Below are 12,530 nucleotides of genomic sequence, written 5' to 3' on the forward strand. Positions count from 1 at the left end.
GTGTATTCAAAAGCAGAGACTACTTTGTCCACAAAGGTCTGTCTAGTCAAGGCTTTGGTTTTTCCAGTGGTCATGTATGGATGTGTGAGTTGGACTATAAAGAAAGCTGAGTGCTGAAGAATTGATGCTTTTGAACTGTGGTGTTGGAGAAGACTCTTGTAAGTCCCTTGGACTGCAAGGAGATCCAACCAGTCCATCCTAAAGCAGATCAATCCTGGGTGTTCATTGGAAGGACTGATATTGAAGCTGAAACTCCAATTCTTTGGCCACCTGATGCAAAGAGCTGACTCATTTGAAAAGACCCTGATGCTGGGAAAGATTGAGGGCAGGAGGAGAAGGGGATGACAGAGGATGAGATGGTTGGATGGCATCACCGACTCAACGGACATGGGTTTGGGTAGACTCCGGCAGTTGGTGATGGACAAGGAGGCCTGGCGTGCTGTGATTCATGGGGTCAGAAAGAGTCGGACACGACTGAGTGACTGAACTGAAGTGAACTGGTATCTCATTCACTAACATTCCATTGGCCAAAGAAAGTCAGATGACCAAACGTGTATAGTCATAAGTTATGGACAAAGGGATGCAGAAAGTGGCAAAGAAGAAAAAGAGTTGATTTTGGCTCTTAGCAATGTGGGAGGCATTGATTCAAGTAGCAACTAAAATGTGCTCTGAGGAAAATAGATATGGCAGGGGTTTATAAAGGTCATACACAAAGGCATTCCAGAGAAGTTATATATGTTATCTTTGCAGAACTAAGGGTTGGTGCCTACAGGCATCTGGTCACTTGTGGGGAGCAGATTCGTTGCTGAACTGCGTTCTCTAGGCAGTAAAGAGGACAAGTTCCAGGCGGTCTCAGGATCATTGGGTTGAAAGTTTATTTTGCATTCAAGAGTGAACAGGTGTAAGTTCTACTTTCTCAATGGTGCCCTGGCTTCATTTTAGATTCTGTAAAGCAATTTTCTGGCAGTCTGGGGTTAGGCTTTCATTGCCAAGGCTGTGGGTTCAGTCCCTGGTTGGGCAACTAAAGAAAAAGAAAAAAACAAAGCCTGTGACATAAGTAACTCCATTATGCTGTTCATAGTCCATAGAAGTCTCTGTGAAGTCACATGACAGGGACGAAATGAAGAGTTTGGAGTATTTTCTAGGTCATACAGCAAGCAACACAGGGCCAGGGGAACACAGCTAAAAGCTCTGTAAAACATTAGAACTTCTCAGAGTTCCCCCTTCCCTCCCATTTCACCAACCATGTGATCACTGATAGCCAGGGGACTCTGAGCTAGGGGGTTTCCCAGGCGGCCCAATGATAAAGAATCTACCTGCCAATGCCGGAGATCCACGAGACACAGCTTTGATCCTTGGGTCTGGCAGATCCCCTGGAGGAGAAAATGGCAACCCATTCCGGTATTTTTGCCTGGAGAATTTCATGAACAGAGGAGCCTGGCGGGCTACAATCCGTAGGGTCACAAAGAGTCAGACATGATGGAGCAACTGAGCATGACACACTGCAAGAGCTAGGGAGATAATTCAGTTAGCCAGGAAGAACACTATCAGTTAAGAGTAGGTTCAGCTTGCCAGTGGCAGAAATCCCAAGTAACAGTGTGCTGAATGAGGTGGATACTTCTCTCATGTAAAAAAAATCTAGCGGGAAGCAGATCAAGGCTGGTATGACAGCACTTCAATTGATAGGAACACATGACCTTGTGAAATGAAATATCTCCTACAATGTCAATAAACAAGAAATGTCACAGCCATCAGCTATTTCTGGCCTCCAAATGGGAATGAGGGCTCCCAAAATGGAACAGAGCATTTACAGTCCAGCAAGAAGCCGCCATCTGCCACATGAACCACACCTTAAGATGAACAAGCAAACAAGATCTGACCCCGGCGAGCTGAGGTGCATATGAAATTAATGAATTCAGCAGGTCCAGAGACTTGCATCTTCCCATACATAGAAGGCTAAACTCCTTAACTTGATATCTGGTTTCTCGTACCTCACAATAATCTTTGGTGTTCAGACTACCTGCTCCCTTTGTTGCAAACTTATATATAGTCTGACTCCCCCCTCCTGCCCCCTTGGAGCGGTTTTCTCAGAGCTACTGAGAAGCTGTCTCCTGGGCTTGGGGTCTTAAACATTCCCACTAAATAAAATAACTCTTTTATTAAAATAAAATATTTTTATTTTAAAATAAAATAAAATTTTAAAACAAAATAAAATATTTTCAGGTTGTGATTATATTTTTTAGTCAACACCTTCCTATAAAGTGAATTTCCTACCTTAATGCAGCTTTTTTACCTCACAGTCTAAGAGGGCTGTTGGAAGTGCTACCTTCCAAAACAGAAAGAAAGAAGGCTGAGAAAGGGAATACTCCCCTTTTTCAAGGACAGTTGTACACACAATTTCTGACTCTATCCTGTTGCAAACACAGAAGCCATTCTCCCCTCCTTACATAGTAATAGCATTCTTGATGGATCCTTCAGCTGCTTCCCTGAAGACAACATTTCCCAGCCTCCCACGCAGGTAGATGTGCGCATGTGACTAATTTCTGGCCAATAGACTGTGAGTAGAAATGATACACCGACTAGCTGTCACCTTAAAGGGAAGAAGTTTGATCTCCCTTTCCCTTTTCTCCCCTTTCCACTGACTGGGATGTGGATGTGATGGCAGGAGCCATCCTATATGATGAGATGAAGGTCTTCTATTGAGAATGATAGAATAATAAGATGGAAGGGCCATAGACCACCTCTCTCTTTAGTCGCTAAGTCGTGTCCAACTCTTGCAACCCCATGGACTGTAGCCCGCCAGGCTCCTCTGTCCAGGGGATTCTCCAGGCAAGAATACTGGAGTGGGGGGAGTGGGTTGCCATTTCCTTCTCCAGGGGCTAGCAGTATAGTTAATTCTCAATTCTCTAGCCCATAGACCACATACCAGGTATTTATATGAGAAATAAATACATTCCTCCATTATTTACCACTATTTTTACCATATATTTACCATTATTCACCACTATTTTGCATCTCTTATTTCAGTAGCAAATCAATATCCCTTTAATGTCCATTAGACACACTTATCACAAAGCCACTCTGTTTCAAGGGAGCCTGGAAAATGTGGTTTTTATTCTGGGCAGCCCTGTGCTTAGTTAATGACTGGAGGTGCATCCTTGAGGAAGAGAAGATCCTGGAGGCAACTCACCCGTCCCACCCACTGGAGGAATAATAATAGTCAACACACAGTCTACTTAGTGGGGCCAGATGTTGTGCTGGTGGCTTTGCCTCCAAGTCCTTATGGAACCTCACAGTCATCCTGAGACTAGGCATTAGAGTCCCAGTTTTAGAAGTGGGAAGACCGCAGCCCAAGAAGTTGTAACCTGGCCAAGGTCACACAGGCCCTAGGAGTGGAACTAGGATTCAGACACATGTCTGTCTAGACTCAAGCTCCTAAACCTATGCTTGGTTCTTAAAGTGTGCTTGCTGGACCAGCAGCCTCAGCCTAAGAACTTGGAAAAGCAAATTGTCCTAGAAGTCACATACTCAGGAGGTGGGGCCAGCAACCTGTCTAGCCTTCTTGGCAAAAGGGATGTAAACTCAATGCTGAGAATTTTCCAAGTGGTTTCCGATTGCTCCAAGGCAAACCTGAAAATGGTGTGCAGGGATCCTCACCTCCTCCCTCTCCAGACAAACCCAACCACCAAGAAAGATTCAACCCTGACCAGCTCCAGGCTGCAGTTCACCTACCAGCCCCAGGACTGGAACTTGACTTAATTGGTGCAGGCAGAGTCAACTTGGGGTGGGGAGATGGCTTTGTCTTCTCCCCAGGAGACTCATAAAAGGGGTGATGGAGAGGGAAGTAGCTGTGGCTCAGCCCCTGGATGAAGTTTTGGGGTGAAGAGGGGAAGTTTACACCACCTTGGGGTCGTCTTTAGGTATCTGACGTATACTCTATGAATGAGATCACAAGTGTCCTCTCTGTCTCTCTGTCTGTCTCTCCCTCTCTCTAAGTCCTTGGGCACTACTGTCCAAGGTACGGCTGGTTTTCAGCAGGGAGGAGGGGAATGGGAATCTATGGTGAAAGCTTCAGGGACTTTGGTCATTTCTGGTTCCCTCCAGGGCAGAAGGTGATGATGATGGTCTTTTTACGACTATCACATCTGTAGCATTTACTCTGAGCCAGGCCATTTTCTAATCTATTCATGTGCATGAACTCATTTAATCCTCACAATTCCGTGCTACTAAGCTACTGCTGCTAAGTCGCTTCAGTCGTGTCCGACTCTGTGCGACCCCATAGACGGAAGCCCACCAGGCCCCCCCCAGTCCCTAGGATTCTCCAGGCAAGAACACTGGAGTGGGTTGCCATTTCCTTCTCCAATGCGTGAAAGTGAAAAGTGAAAGGGAAGTCGCTCAGTCGTGTCCGACTCTTAGCGACCCCATGGACTGCAGCCTACCAGGCTCCTCGGTCCATGGGATTTTCCAGGCAAGAGTACTGGATTCCGTGAGCAAGGCACTATTATTAACCCTGTGTTAGATGGCGAAATGAAAGCACAGAAAGGTTAAGCATGTTGCCCGCGGTCTCACAGCCAATAAGCAGTGAAGCTGATCTCTGAACACAAATGACGTGGCGGCTGTGTCCATGCTCGTAGCTGCTGAGCTATTCAGCCTCCAAATAATAGTAAAGACATTCAAGGAGTTTTTTTCTTTTCTTTTTTTCTTTACTTATTTTAAAAAGTGCGATGTTCTTACCATTGTAGAAAGTGAGATATTTCTAGCAGACCTTTGGTGTTGGTGGATTAAACATCTGTGCTTTGGGTTATTTTTTAGGACCCGTTGTGCACATGTGTGTCTCACCAGGAAAAGCGGGAATGTCGAGGCCAGAGATTGTTGCTCTTTCCGTGGTGTCATGTTCTAAAAGGAACCTGCGCATCACACTTGTGGTTCCTGTGAAAAAATAAACCCGATTCTCACTACCAGTCAAAACAACAATATTTGTGCAGCTCCAGTAATAACCACTAGAACCACTCTTTCTCCTGACTTCCTGGCAGTGCCTTACCCTCAGCTCACTCTCACTCTCAGGGCCCCTGCAGCTTTCTTCCCGTGAAACCCATGTTCTTAGGCTGACAGCAGCTTCTAACTGGTTTAGGGACTCACCTCCTCTGGGAAGTCTTCTGGGATGGCTCATACCTTCACTCTGGGTGGGACTCAGCTCTTCAGAACTGTGTGCTCTCTATTGAATTGACCTTTGTGATGCAAGCCTCTGTGGTTCTCCCTAGACACCTGTGATTGAAGTTTCTATTTTTCTTTTCCTTGTCTCCCAAGTTTGACTCATCGTCTTCCCCTCTGGGCTTCCCTTGTGACTCAGCTGGTAAAGAATCTGTCTGCAAGGCAGGAGACCTGGATTTGATCCCTGGGTTGGGACGATCCCCTGGAGAAGGGAAAGGCTACCCACTCCAGTATTCTGGCCTAGAGAATTCCATGGACTGTATAGTCCAAGGGGTTGCAAAGAGTCAGACAGAGTGACTTTCACTTTCACTTTCTTCCTCTCTGCTATTTTCCCTTCCTTTTCCTTTCCTTGCCTTCTCTCCCTTTCCTCTCTCTTCCCTTTCCCTCCCTTCCTTTCCACTACCATCCTTCTCTTTAATGCTCTTTTCTACCCTTGATCATCCTCACTTCTTTGCTTTAGCTCTCAAGGTTATTCCACCTGGTCTACTCTCTCTCCTTTTCATCTGGTGACCAGAAATCAGCCCAGAGCCTCAAGCCTTGATCCAGCCTTTCCTGATGCCCACAGACCTGACTGCATCACCTCCTTCTCTGGCTGCCCACAGCCCTCCAGCATCTAGTTAATCCCACAAGTTTAAGCATTTGAATCGCTCTCCACTTATTTGGCATCATTTAAACATTTATTGTGCACCCACCCCACACGAGGCCTGCCTCCTCCTCTGCCTGGAAAACTCCTCCTCATGCTTCAGAGCTCTCCCGGAAATTGTCTCCTCCAGTCTGGACTCCCTTTCCCGCAGGTGGGCAGGGCCCCCTCTGCTGCCATGTCCCCTGCACATCATAAGTGTGATGGAGGTACACGGGCACAGATGCTGACCGTGCCTTGTCCACCCTCCACTCACATCCCTGTGCACTCTGCAGGCTTCTGCACCACGTGTGGGGGGGGAGCTAGCACCTCTGGGTTTAGGGAGATTTGAGGATTATATATCCCAGATCCCTTGCCCCTCAGGAGGGCAACTCTAAGCCACCCAGGTTCCCAGGATTCTGCGTGGAGTGGAGCCCCAGCCGCCCACAGCAATCACCTGCTTGTGAATACTCTCTGCCTTGGTTTCCTCTTCTTCCCTGTGCTTCCCTCGCTTCTTACCAGTGCTTCTTGGAGCCACTTCCCAAGTAAACTACTTGAAGCCAAACCTTGTCCCATGATCTACTTGTAGGGAACGCAAACGAAGAAGGTAGATCACATAGAACTTACTCTGTCCGAATCACATAGAACGTTCTAAGTCCTGGATTTGCATCAACTCCTTTTTAAAAAATTTATTTTTGGCTGCATCCGGTCTTAGCTGTGATACACGGTCTTCTTTCTAGTTGAGGCGTGTGGGCCTTAGTTGTCCCAGGACAAGTGGGATTTTAGTCCCCTGACCAGGGATCGAACCCACATCCCCTGCATTGCAAGGCAGATTCTTAACCACTGTACCACCAGGGAAGTCCCTGAATTCACTTCATCTATACCGCAGCCTTCTTCATGAGGGAGATCTTGCTATTTATCCCTTCCATTCACATATGAGGAAACTGAGGCCCAGGGACTTTGAGTAGAGGGGACAACTGTCTCTTTTTTTCCGGGGACTAAGGGGTTTCCTTGGGTGTGAGACTCTCCCAGGACAGTCTCGGGAAAATCAGGACTGGTGGTCACACAAGAGTGAATGGGAAGATGGGTTGGGAGCCAGGCAGGTGCTCCAGGGTGGCGTTCTGGAATACCCTGTCCCCCCACAGCACAATCTGCTCTGCTTTTAAAGGGGCCTGCTTCCCACCAGAGGGTGGGGTCACGTTTTGTACCTTTCTGTCTCTAAGTTTTGCACTGAGGAGATGTTTCCTGGTGATTGAGCTAGATATTGGGGATCATAGAAACAAAGAAAGAAACAAGCAAGGACTTCCCTGGTGATACAGTGACTAGAAATCCACCTGTTGATTCAGGGGACATGGGTTCAATCCCTAGTCTGGAAGATTCCACATGCCTTGGCACAACTAAGCCTTTGTGCTAGAACTACTGAGTCTGCGTGCTGCAACCACTGAAGCCTGTGTGCCTAGAGCCTGTGCTCTGTAACAAGAGAAGCCACCTCCATGAGAAGGTCCCACTCTCCGAAACTAGAGAAAGCCCACGTGCAGCACAAAGGCCAGTGCAGCCAAATATTAAATAAATACATAAAAATAAAAATATACGGGTGAGATGCAGCCCTGCACTCAGGGAGCATCTAGTCAGATGGGGGAGACCTGGTTTCTCACATCACGGAGCCCCCAGTCTGATGAAGGGGTTTCCTACTGGGGGCAGGGGCTGTTCCTGCCTCCTTGACTTCTCTGCAGGGCCCAGAACAGGGTTTCTGGGAGCCTTTTCCCTGCCTGCCCTCGCGCTGCTGTCCCCAGCCAGGCAGAGCCAGGCAAGGGTGACAGGGTCGGCCTGACACCCCATCTAGGTCTCCACTCTCGCTACCCAGAGCATGAGCTGGAGCCTGTCCTGAACCAGGGTGGGTGGATTGATTCCTCCAAGCATTAATTCAGAGTTCTGAGCCTCCGTCCCCACCACCTGGCTTAAGTTTGACTCAGGTAGGTGAGAGGTTGATGAACTTGAACTGGGTGCTTGGCTTAGTCAAGCCCTTGCAGGGAGTGGGTGGCACGTTCCATGAGTTCAAGGCAAAGAATGTCACGAAGAGAGCGTGCACTGTGGGCGGGTCTAGGCGATGGTGCGGTTCCCAGGGCCTAGAAAGGGCGGGGAGTCCTTACCACTCCTAGGCTGAGGGGGCAAGGAAGGGCAGTCTTGTGAGAAGCCAGCCAATGCTGCTACCCTGGGAAGGGCCACTGGACACTGTGCCCTTAGGCAAGGGACACAGCCACTGCCAAAACCAGGACCTGGGGGGAGAGGGGAGCAACTACCCTGACTCCTCTGTCCCCACCTCACCCACCATCACTTTCCTTCTCAGGCCTAATCAAATCTGAAGCCAAAGACCAAATGAGCCTTGGTGATGCAGTCCTTGGGTGTCAGCCCCTGTCCCTCACCTTGGAAGGTTCAGAAGTTCAGAGAAAGTCAGAGGGTGGATGGGAGATGAATCAAGAGAGATTAATGACCAGAGAGCTGCTGAAGGCTCTCCCCTCTGCTGCCCGCCCCCCATCCCACCCTACCATCAGGGGGAAGGCCCTGTTAGGTGGGTGGATCAGGAGTTGCCCTTCTGAGATTCACAATAACATTCTCATTTTACAGTCTGTCTCTTTGCTTCCCAGAACTCTGGCGAATTTATTCCATCTCCTCCTTACTTCCTGCCCCTCCCAAGTCCACTGGAGGCCAAAGGGCAGGCAGGTCCAGGTCAGGAAAGAAGGGGCGCAGCAGGGCTTCATGAACTGCTTGATGGAAGAGGGTGGAGGGGGAGACGTTTCAGGCCAAGAAGAAGAGAAAGTGAGGGAAACAAATACTTCTGAGCCCTATGCTGCGCTAGATACAACATGGGTGTTTTCTCACCGGTTACTCATTCCCCTGCATTCCTCAAAACAATCCTGAGGTTGGTATCAGAATTTCCATTTTAAGGATGGGAAGAGTAAGGCTCAGAGAGGCTCTGTGACTTCTCAAATATTGCAGAGCAAGTGATGAGAGTAAATGAGGTAAATGTTGGTCTGAAAAGATATGAAAAGATTGGAATGTGGGCAAAGGTCAAACAGGATTCTATCCCCAGAGTAGGCAGGGAGCAAGGGACTGGGTCAGTGGCTGGAGAAGAGCCAGCCAATTTTTCTTTTATACTTCTGGACAATATGCTGGTAAGCTGTGGGGACCATCCCCGGCGCCATGTCTAGCTCCAGCTGTTGTTCCTATCTGCAGGTTGTGAGCTGCAATGGGTCCCGGAGGGCTTGGGAGAGATTTTCTGTCTGAAGGTTGGGGCTAGTAATCTTGGGCAAAGACCCTAGGGATGAGATGAGAAGGTCTGGGGGGAGGGAAGGGTGGCTGTCTCCTTGGTGCCAAGGAACAATTTCAACTGAGATGATTTCCCCCAGCAAAGGGCAGAGGAGAAACATGAGATAAGGAAGTCCTGCACTGTATTTGGGGGGAGGGGGAAGGAGGGTCAGAGAGAGTCAGAGGCCCAGTCACCACTGTGTGTACATGGCGGGTGGGATGGACTGGGGCAAGAGGCCAGGGACCAGCCCTGTGGGTCGATGGGTGAGTGGATCTGTGAGTGAGTGGATTTGTGAGCTGGGAGGTCCTGGGGCCAGCAGTGTGGGTTGTCTGGGGAGGGTGAAGGAGGTGGTCCGTGGGGTCGACTTCAGGGCAGTGCTCTCTAGGCCTGGAGCCCAGGGGTGGGGACCTGGTGAGATAAGGGCTGAGAGGAATGGGGAACAGGGAAATTTCAGCATCACTCTTGCCCCAGGCTGAGGATTCTTCCAGCTCCTACTGAGTCAAGTCCTTCTCTGGCTTGGCTCCTAAAATTAATGGACATCCCTCCCCAAGCTGGGCCTTCAGCATCAGACAGGCCACAAGGGAGCGGGCAGGGACCTGGGAAACTTGTATTATGTGTGTGTATATGAGAGAGAGAGGGAGACAGAGAGAAAGAAAAAGACAGAGAGAGATCCGTTGGATCCAAACTCTTAAGACAGCCCCAAGAGACAAGTGGGGCCAGGAACTGCCCTCCCTGAGACGTGGTTAATTAGAACAGTCCAGACTGAGATTGTAGAAGTAGTAAGACTCAGACTCCATGAAGCCAGCCTCTTCTTTTAGAGGTGAGGAAACTGAGGCACAGAAAGAGGAGTGGCTGGTTAAGATCTCACAGGACTTAAAAAAAAGGAATCTTCCTGCCTCCTCCAGAGAACTGGCAGCGATCATTAAGATGACCCACTGACGGGGATCAGTGGCTACCTCCCATCTTAACATCCATGAAGAATCTCATTTCCCTCATTTTAAAATAGCATTAAATAAATAGCTCCTTTCTCACAGAGTTGATGGGAGAAGAAAATGACCAAGAGCTTAGAACAGTGTCTGATGCGTAGTAAGCACCCAATAAATGTCAGACATGATAATGATGACGGCGGCGATGATCATAAAAGATGCCACTGTTTTAAAGGTGACGGCTGTTTGACATTGAGTCTGATCTTGCCCGGGCTGTGCTGGAGCCACAGAACTGGGCCGCCCATCCATGAGGGAAAGGGGAAACAGCAGCTGCCTGGGGTGAGGATTCTGTCTGCCCCTCCGCATCAGGATCCCCAGGCTTGCATTTGCCTACTCGGTCTGCCCTTCCTGGTCTCTGCTAGGAGGTTCCCCTGTGACTCATGAGAGTCCAGACCCCTCCTGGCCAGCAGCACCACGGCATCAGCCTGGGAGCCTCCAAGGGCAGGGCTTAGTCCTGCATCACCACTTGCTCAGCCCAGTCCCCCTGGCCAGCCACCCACTCCCCGCAACCCAACCCTCAACCCCGCCCCAGCCCCAGAGGGATCAGCAAAGGCTGCTGCCTGCCACGTGGCTGCCGGCCGGCAGTGTCCGCCTCCTGCCTCAGCCCCCGGGCCTGCTGTGGACTGCCAGCAGCTGACGTCCACATTACGCTTCCTCTGGGCTGACGCACACTCTTCTGGTACTTTGCACAGTCACTCATTTAATTCCGGGAGATCAGCTCTGCTCTTATCTCCGTCTCACGGAGGAGAAAACTGCTGCAAAGAAGCTTCGAGTGATTTGTCGGGGATCACGGAGCTGGTCCAGGGCGAGCCAGGCACCACTACAGTATACAGTTTTGAGGGCCCCATTCCCCCTCCTCCTCCAGGATTTGGTGGCCGAAGTTGTGTGAGTGAATGAAGGACTTGGTTCCTTGCCTGCACACTGTGGATCGCTCTCTGGCTGCGACTATCACAGTATCATGGTTCCACTTCCCCTCCCTCTTGACTATGTGGGAAAGACCTCACTGCCCATTTTGCTCTATGATTTCAGTCCTGAGGTCGGCTTTTCTGTTCTCGTCCCTTTCCCAGATCCCGACCTCTTTCTGTTTCTTATTATTTGTCTCGCCACTCTACAACCCTCGCTGTTCACCTGTGTTCTCTCTCCTCTACCGGTCCCCACTTCCCGATTTGTACTGAGAGTCCCAGTGTCTCTTCTTATTGGCTGTGGGGCAGACGTCTGTAGGGAACTGGCCAATCAGAAGCTTTCTCCGGCCCCGCCCCCAACATCACAGGTTGTCAGTTGCCTGTGCGGCAGACATTCTTAGCAGGGATAGGCACGCGGTGATGGGCTGAGTGGAAATAGGATTGTCTAGAGAGGCATGTGAAGAAAGAGGTTCAAGGCAAGACAGAATTGGAACCACAGAGGCCAATCTAGCACTCCGGGTTCCTCTTTCCTAGTTCTGAATTGCTAGGCCCTCCTTCTGGGGTGTGCTAAGTACAAGTAATATTATTTCCAGAACTGCAGCAAACTCTTTTGTACTTCGACTTTCCTCTGCCCAGCCCGTGGGCCTTAAGAAGTGGGCATGGACCCTGAGGTTTACTCGCTGGTGTTTGCTCCTGAGTCTGGCCTTGGTCCACTTTGGCCCAGGCCAGATGGGGCAAGCTGGATGGTGTAACAACCCTTCCTTCTTACTCTGCCAAGAGACTGCCCCTGACCCAGTTCCACCAGGGCTCTGAGGCTAAGGGGTTTGCCCACAGGGAGGAGCTACATGGAGCAACCCCAGGTCCTTGAGATGCTATCTATAGGATGGTGGAGGGGAGCAGACTTGCAGGTGCCCGCTGAGACCAAGGACCCAGCTGCCCCAGGTGACCTGTAGGTGCTGGTTGGTACTGCCAGGGGCTCCTGGCTGGGCTTGGGTTCCTGGGTGTAGTGGGGACCACACAGCTCTGTGCTGCCTTAATAGCAACCCTGAGTAAGAGATAGAAATGCTTAGGGTGATGTGCTTTGCAAACAGAAATGACCTCTGCAAACTCTACCTGGCTTTACAAACAGTGGTTGGAGCCTTCAAATGCAGTGGGGCAGGCTGAGTCAAGAGGAGCCCACTGGCCTGTTCTAGGCTTTTCTGTGGTATAGTGAGTGATTGAGTAAGAATTAGGAGCCAAACTGGGACCAGTTGCCTGCTGCCTATAGGAGCCCTGAGAGGTATCAGCAAATCTGTAATGAATTTACCTGGAAGGTCTCTGGGGCTGTGGGGACCTGCACTGCAGCCCTCAGTCCATTCCCTCCTCCTGTCTGGGGCAAATCCACCTGGGGAGGGAGTGATTTCTCTAATATGCTCCAGTCTCAGAAGCTGCCTTTGCCTCTGGGTACACGTGTCACCTGGAGTTAGCATTAGATTTGGTTATGAGTGACAGAAAAACTCAATTCA

The 12,530-nt window shown here is 49.8% G+C and overlaps 1 long non-coding RNA gene across 1 annotated transcript; it reads right to left on the reverse strand.

Annotated features, from left to right (window-relative positions):
• Positions 1–852: 852 nt before the first annotated feature.
• On the reverse strand, positions 853–6,100 carry LOC132343607 (uncharacterized). Its single transcript, XR_009492524.1, has 3 exons — positions 5,140–6,100; positions 4,735–4,929; positions 853–1,021 (listed from the first exon to the last, which is right to left on the reverse strand). It is a non-coding gene; the product is annotated as an uncharacterized lncRNA (long non-coding RNA).
• Positions 6,101–12,530: the final 6,430 nt, after the last annotated feature.

This window comes from Bos taurus, chromosome 23 (genome assembly GCF_002263795.3).
Source record: "Bos taurus isolate L1 Dominette 01449 registration number 42190680 breed Hereford chromosome 23, ARS-UCD2.0, whole genome shotgun sequence".
NCBI lineage: Eukaryota > Metazoa > Chordata > Mammalia > Artiodactyla > Bovidae > Bos > Bos taurus.